The sequence below is a fragment of the Balaenoptera physalus genome (genome assembly GCF_965194825.1).
Source record: "Balaenoptera physalus genome assembly, chromosome: 2".
NCBI classification, from domain to species: Eukaryota; Metazoa; Chordata; class Mammalia; order Artiodactyla; family Balaenopteridae; genus Balaenoptera; species Balaenoptera physalus.
Window position 1 is genome coordinate 146,129,165 of NC_138883.1, and position 8,395 is coordinate 146,137,559.

The following is an 8,395-nucleotide window of genomic DNA, read 5'->3' on the forward strand; positions in this document are numbered from 1 at the left end:
GCATCAAATTCAAGTACCTGCTGAAATGGAAAATGGGGCATCTGGTATCCATGCTCCATGGACTGGATTCATAGAGAATGACAGGAAGATGGGTTTCTTGGCTCTTTAAGAGGTACCTTAAATTTCTCGCCTCCTGAAAGTCCATAAATGTATTTGAAAGTCAAGCTTTAATTAAGCTATTTATTCTAAAAATAAGCTATTTATTCTAAAAGCTATCTTGTTCTCCACTGGCTGTCCTCGCGGATTCTCTGCCAGTACCCTTCAGAAAGGGTTGTGGGGATGCACTGCCCCTGTCAACTGCCCACAACCTGTGACAGTGACCGTTTTCATCTCAGAATAGAGATGCACATACCCCAAAAGAGGCATTGCTATAGGAGCGTTTGTCAGATTGGTGTCCTTTTTAAATTCTTTATGGAGAAATGTCCAAGAAAAATAGGTTCTGTTTAGTTATTAGTTAAACACTTCATTTGCCCAACTTGTTTTCATGAAGGATCTTCCTTAGGTGGCTTGTTAGGAGGTGCTTACATGTAAGGATTCACCTGACCAAAGACAGCTGAAGACGCTGGTGATGGCAAAAGCTGCTAACTGAGCCAGAACATAAGCCTCAGGGTAGAGAGAACTGAGCTCAGCTTCCCACACAGACAATGCAGCTGTGTCTAGACCAAATTGTCTGTCTCCAAACTCTGAGATCAGAAAAGAGTTTCAATGTCCCAAGGAATTAACTGACACAAAACACCAAGGCAGGTATGGGCCAGGAAGGTCATTTCCAAATAGGGTCAATTTCATAAATGCAAAAATAAACGGACTTTCAAAAATAACTTTTGAAAAACAACAGGCTCTTACTTCTCTGGTTTTCCTTTTTTGCCAAAAACAAAATAAGGATGTTGGACCAGGAGAGTCTGAGGGGCCTGTCAGCTCTGCTATTCTGCTGCTCTATTAACAAATCCGAGGGACACTCCTGAATCTTAGTCCAGAGCTTACCCCAACCCTGTCCTCTGACTGAGCTGCCAGAGGGTCCTCAGAGACTGTCTCATATGCCCATGGGTGGTCTGCAAAGCTGCCTGGAGTACATGCCTCTCTATTCTGAGATGAAAATGGTCACTATCCCAGGTTGTGGGCAGCCCATCCACAGAGCTCTTCCCTGAAGGGCACTGGCAGGGAATATACCATCCCAGCACCTGGGGCCACCTTGGAAGCCAGCCTTGGCCACTGTCCCTGGATACATCGAGAATTGAGCCTGAAAGAAGAGGGTGTGTACCTGGAAATAGCAGGTGATGGTGGGAGAAAGGGCAATTGAGGGTAGATGTTTGAAAGGTCTTGAATATCTGACCAAGGAGTTTGAAGACTTACTCAGCAGATCTGGGTCAGCAAGGGGAGATGAAATTTAGAGCCAGCAGAACACATTTGTCTCTGAAAAGGAAGAAGAAACTGAGGACTTGGAAGCCAAGGTAGATGAGGTATAGAAAGGATAAGGCTAGATGTCAATTGTACATCAGCTATACCTCAGTTGTTTTAAAACAGGCTGGACATCAGACAGATGGGGGCTTAGTCCTGGTCCACTTCCTGGACATGTGATTCTGGGTAAATCGTGGCAGGCCCTGAGAGCACCATCTTGTTGAAATAAATTTCTACCACCAAGCTGGAGCCGCTCCTGCCTAGGGTGCCACTTCAGCAAACCAAAACTTAGGTGACTTTCGTGTCCCTGTAAATGCTCCGCTTGACCAGAAACGCAGGATATCCAGTCAGCCAGCCCCCAAACGCCAAGCCAACTCTGGACTGTTTGCTTATTTCCTTCTTCCTTCTCATCCCAGACAAGGTGGGCTATGTGGCCCCAGCCAATTAGATATTTTCTATTTTTCTTTTCCTTGTTCTTTATTCTTTATCCTGTAAAAGCTTCCTACCCTCCGCCCCATTTTGCAGCTTTCCGTATGGTGACTGTCTGCTTCACGAAATTTAGATAAAGTTTGTTTGTATCACCAAAATTGTCTTCTTCCATCATTTTTTTTAACAGTCTCCAATTAAATTTTTCAGTGGTGCTACAGTAAGTTTATAAACTGTAATTCACGCCTGGACATGCACTAGGAGGCAAGACCATCAGCTGGGCAGGCAGAGTGTTGATTTGAGAACCAAGAGAAGCAAAAGGTCTCAAGTAGCCCACATGAGGCCTGCGTACGGAATTAAAAGAGCAGAACAACAACTTTAATCGATTCCCCTGGCATGCATGCATGCATTCATTCATTCATTCATTCATTTATTTATTTATTTATGGCTGTGTTGGGTCTTCGTTTCTGTGCGAGGGCTTTCTCCAGTTGCGGCAAGCGGGGGCCACTCTTCATCGCGGTGCGCGGGCCTCTCATTATCGTGGCCTCTCTTGTTGCGGAGCACGGGCTCCAGACGCACAGGCTCAGTAATTGTGGCTCACGGGCCCAGTTGCTCCGTGGCATGTGGGATCTTCCCAGACCAGGGCTCGAACCCGTGTCCCCTGCATTGGCAGGCAGATTCTCAACCACTGCGCCACCAGGGAAGCCCCCCCGCCCCGGCTTCTTTGCACCCTGCTTTGGTTGTCACACCATCCTATCCAATACTCACAACGGTACTTTTTAGGTAAGTGCGATTATGCCCAATTCAAAGGTAGAGAGGCAGAGAAATTAGCTCACTTGTTCAAGGTCACATGATTATTGAGGAGTAGAGTGTCTCGGGGGAGCCACATCTCCTAATTCCAAACCTAAAAGTCCCTCCGATACATCCTGCAGAGAATGTCTACTGCCAGCCATTGAGCTTGTAGCTGGCCCGCTCCTAGCACTCGCTGGACTGAGGGTGACTGTATCACGTAGCACACCCGGATGCAGCCTCAAACCAATTACATGAGAGGCAGGGAACACAAACTTCGGCATCTAGATTCAAATACAAGGCAGGACACCTGACTAGGTATCTTACTTCATTCTTTGCATTTCTAACACCTAACAACAGACTGCCTGGCACATGCACTCAAGCTAGAGATGTTGAACCGTGCCTTATATATATGATGAGAAAAGCTCATGGCTGGAGGAGCGGAGGCCCTGTTCAGAGTTTCAGGCCAAGCAGTGCTATGTGCCTAAAATCAAGATGAAGCTTCAACTGCAGCCTCAGTCATATATCCCCAGCTCACCACCCCTGCCACTCTCATTCCCAGCTCCTGGCCTTTATTGATGCAATTGCTCCAATCTGAAAAGGCTTTCTTTGTCCTCTGTTTGTCAGCTACAACCGAGATCAATCTCCTTCCCTTCAGGAAACCCAGGGTCCAAGTTCTGGGGTTTGACATGCCAGGGTGTGAATCCTAGCTCTGCTGTGCTGGGTGATTTTGCGAAGGCTACTTAACCTCTCTGACTCAGTTACCTCAAGTCTAAAATGAGGATAATAATAATGCATACCTTTTAGGATTGTTTAAGTTTGCATAAAATAATACATACAAAATATGCAGATCAGCAACGCAGTAAATCCTCAGTGCGTATGTATTTTTCACCCACTGTCGTGTATTGCGGTTCTTTTTTTTTTTCTTTTTGGCTGTGCCGGGTCTTACTTGTGGCACGTGGGATCTTCCTTGCAACATGTGGACTGCTTAGTTGTAGCATGCAGGTGGGATCTAGTTCCCCAACCAGGGATCAAACCCAGGCCCCCTGCATTGGGAGAATGGAGTCTTACCCACTGGACCACCAGGGAAGTCCCTATACCAGTTCTTATACTCATGATTTCAACATCTAGATAGCTCCTCTTTAGACCTCTCTTTTGAGCTCTGGAACCATATATCCAATTTTGCTAGAAAGCCCGCCTCCCACCAGACATCCCAGTGGTACCACACACTCCACATACCCAAAACTGAACTCATCTTCCCACCAGCTGGCCCCATCTCAGTGTTCCCTAGCAACGTGGAATGGCCTCACTCCCATCCCAGTTACCCAGGACCGAAACCCGCAGGTCACCCTCAATTCCTTTACCTTTGCACATTAAATCACATGCCACGTTTTGTCAATTGTACCTTCTAAATATTTCCTTATTCCTTCCCTTCTTCTCCATCCCTCCTACTGCCTCCCTCATTCAGGACATTGCCATCATTTTCCTGGGTTATTGCCACAAATTCCTCCCCCACTGGGTTTAAACCATTGAAATCCATCTTCCATGTATTCTGATCACCGTGTTTTAGGAATTCCAGATTCTCTTTGTGGCAGAATTGGTGGTTCTCCTCCTTGTTCCATTTGCTCCTCAGTGATTTCTCAGCAGTTGAGGCGGCAGCATTATGTGACTAGTTTTAATTCTTAAAATGCGAGTCAAAGGAATGCAAGTCAGCTCCAGCTCCAGGCACTGAAAAGCCTAGTTGTTCTTCCCCTGTCAGTGTGACCACCATGTTCCAAATGGTGTTGCTACGAGACAACGGTGCCTCTTTTTACCTAGATCCCTGAGTGACTGTATGGCACAGAGCCCCCAAATGATCTTTTCTGGACAAGTGGCAAGAACAGAAAGTAAACCTTTGTTGTGTTACCTCACTGGGACTTGGTCAGGGTTAATTTGTTACTATAGGATAACCTAAGTCTGCCTTGACTAATATACTGACCATTATGTTTATTTTATTTATTTATTTATTTATTTTGCAGAAAATCCTTAAATATCTCCCTCATTACCTACTAGTTAGAATGCAAATTCTTTACCATGACCTATAACATCCACTGTGGTCTGGCCCCTGCCTACCTCTCTAACTCATTTTTGCTATTTTCGAGTTCACACACTATGTTCCAACATCAATAGGTTTGCTTCTTGCTTCCAGGCCTGTGCTCCTGCTGACCCCTTTATCAGGGCTGACCCTTCCACCGCTTCCCTCTTGCAGCTGATTCTTATTTACTTTTTTAAGAGAAAACGCAGAGAATCACCTCTACCAGTAAGCCTTCCTTGATTTCCTCCCCAACCTAGATAAGGTGCTCAACATCTGGTTTTTCATATTATCTTATTCACTATCACTAAGATAGTGGTAGACCACTCAGGGCATCTATCAAGGCATCTGTCACACTGGATTAGAGTTACCCGTACTTGTCTGGTTCCCTCCTCAGACAAAGCCCAGAGTAGGGACTATGCTTTATTTACCTCCGTAGTCCCCTTGTCTAGAAGAGTGTTTGAACCGTAGCAAACATTCAAGCTTGTGGACTGAGTAGGCAAGCAAATGGATTGTACCTGATGATGGAAGATACATAAGAATTTCTATCAATGGGGCTTTCTTCAGTTCCAAAGAATAAAGACCCACGGAGGTCAGCTAGAGGAAGGAGGTGCTAGTGGACGACTACATGAGGAAGTGGGGACCACAGCAGTCCTGACCTCACCAAGACTGGACCATCTTCGGAAAGTGACTATAGGGGGACTTCCCTGGTGGCGCAGTGGTTAAGACTCCGCGCTCCCAATGCAGGGGGCCCGGGTTCGATCCCTGGTCAGGGAACTAAGATCCCACATACCGCCAACTAAGCCCGTGCGCCGCAACTAGAGAGCCCACGCGCCGCAACGAAGACCCAGCGCAGCCAAAATCAATCAATTAATTAATTAATTAATTTAAAAAGAAAGAAAGTGACTATAGTTCTAGCAGCCTAACAGCAGCCTAGATATTGGTCGGGTGCCTAAAATGAAACAAAACAATATGCAGGAGAGCATGCATAACATGATCCTGCCAATGTTTAAAACTTTTAAAATCATATATAAAGTTACAGAAGGAAACATAAGAACCTAGGACAGTTTTAAACTCTAAGAAATGAAGACGGTGAGTGGGCCTTGGGGACGGGAGGATGGGGAGGCAAAAGTTTTCTTTCTGTTTTAGACCATTCTGTATTTTTAATTTTGAAAATTTTACCTCAAGCATGTATTACTTTTATAATTTATAAAACTAGCTCAATCTTTTTTTTTTTTTTAAACTTTCTGTAATGACCTGGTCTTTCTCTTGGGCTTTCCACGCTGGAGAAGTTGACTCTGGTGCACCTGGAGTATGACAGGCCTGGGGCTGTCTCCCACCTGGGAGGGGTCCCACCCCAGGAAAGAACAGCAGTGGGCGGCTTAGGCCAGCTGCTCCAAACTTTAGGAAGAAATGAAACACTCTCTCCCCCTTAATGAGACGTTCCTCCTTGTTCTGCCTTGCCTCTTCTCACCATTGGATATCAAGGGCCAAGATTAGGGTGTGGGCCTTGGGGAAAGGGGCCAAAGAGGCTACTCAGCCTTTATTTACTTCTGGCTTAGAGCACAGGAGCCAGGAGAGTTCTGTGGCTCACATGTGGGCCTGGGTAGCTCGCCAGGGCCCCAGGGTCCACAGAGGGATTTGGGTCCAAGGTCCTCACTGAAAATAAGGGAAACATGTCTGGCCTCATCCTTCTTGCACAAATCTCCCTAAAAGACTTGTAGGCATGGCAGATGTGACAGCTAATAGCTAGTGTCAGCTAGAGACTGTCCAGTCCAAGTGATTATGCCAGATGCCTCTTGTTGGCTCTTCTTTTTTTTTTTATTATTATTATTTTTTAATTTATTGCTTTAGTTGCACTGGGTCTTAGTTGTGGCAGGCGGTCTCCCTAGTTGTGGCACATGGGCTCCTTAGTTGTGGTAGGTGGGCTCCTTAATTGTGGCATGTGAACTCAATTGTGGCATGCACGTGGGATCTAGTTCCCTGACCGGGGATCGAACCCAGGCCCCCTGCATTGGGAGCATGGAGTCTTACCCACTGTGCCACCAGGGAAGTCCCTGTTGGCCCTTCTGATCTGCCCTCCACCCTTCCCCACCCTCATCTGTGCCCAGGAAGCTGAGTTGTATGCACTGCATCAATACGCCCCCTGGCCCTCTACCTTCCTCCTGGGTTTGGCCAGTGGGAGACCCCAGGAAGACAGTGAGGTCAGTGTATTTGTACTCCAGGTTTCTCCCTTTGAACTTGCCTGCAATTGACTGTGTCTCTTGACCAAAAGTCATTGCTCCTCTCAAAGCATCTTCTGTATAAGACCCTCTCCCTCCAATTCCTGTGACTGATATCTTTCCTTGTCCCTTTGAGCTGTACAAGCCCCAGATCACTGCACCACTCCCCTAACCTCCACCCCTATATAATCACTCCCTTTATCAAATCCTCCTCAAATTATCCAAATTTGAGTGTGCCATTCGTTCCCTTTTGGGAACCTGCTTGATAAAGTGTTTATCAATAATAATACCTGGATGGGCGTTTATCTCTGGACTTTATGTAAAGGCAAAAGCACATGTTGAAAATGGTGAAGCCCACTGCAGGGGGCACAGGTTCAATCCCTGGTTGGGGAACTAAGATCCCACATGCCTCGCAGCGTGGCCAAAAAAAAGAAAAAAATGAAAGACAATGGTGAAGCCCACTGTATGAATTGAAAACTAGAGAAAATGTATGTACATACCTATATCCAACCGTGGCACAAGCTTCTTCCCCTAGGGGACTGGTGAGAACCTGTAACCAGTCTGGGAAGAATGGTTCTGATCTAGTCCATATGATCGCCTGTGCATTCTACACCATCACTGTCCCACCAGGTGTGGGACATCCCCTTTTTGCTTCAGGGAACTTATCATGGACTTTTAGCCTTGGCTCTTGCACTGCCCAATGTGCTTCTTTAAGTCAATTGATTTCTACAGGTTCTGCATCCTTGCCATCTACACTAAATGTTTCCAATGCTGATTTTCGCACAAATAAATGGGCTGCTCGACGCTCCTGCTCTGTCTTTCCAACTTGAACCCTCATCAATGTGGTGAACCACTGGTATCACGACAGGAGGGATGCTTTCACTGCCTTCTGACAGGGTCACCTTCTACCAGGTGAGCTCACTGATAACTATCCTTGTCATTAGCACTTCCTAGGAAACATTAAATATCTCCAGCGAGGGATACTCAGAAGAAGCCCAGAGCCATACCACTGCTCCTTTGCTTCCTGCCTAAGATGATGTGGGAAGAAAGAGGTTGGTCTAAATTCTCTCTAGAACCTGGGAGCTCCTGCTGGTTTTTCGTTTTAGAAACACGCAGAGTTCTGTTACCTTGTAAGTGAGCCCCTGGCGTCCACATAAGAAGTTTGTAAGACAGTATTAGAAGAAAGGGATTCAAAATATTCATCTTTGGGGATGCCATGGTCCTGAAAATCAAGAAACCTGAATTCTAACCTGGTTTGGCCACTGATTTGCTCTGCAGCTTTGGGGAAGTTATTTTCCTTTTCAGGCCTCAGTGTTCCCTTTTGTAAAATGGAGGCAACTGAACAAGAATGTCTCAACTCTTCCAGCCTTAATATTAAAAGATCTAATGTGATCACAAAGGAGGACTAGAGTCTTCTCTTTTAGCGGTTTTAGACTATACAGTGTCATCTGTGCCAGGTGCTCTAACCCCTGCCCCGAGACAGTGGGATGAA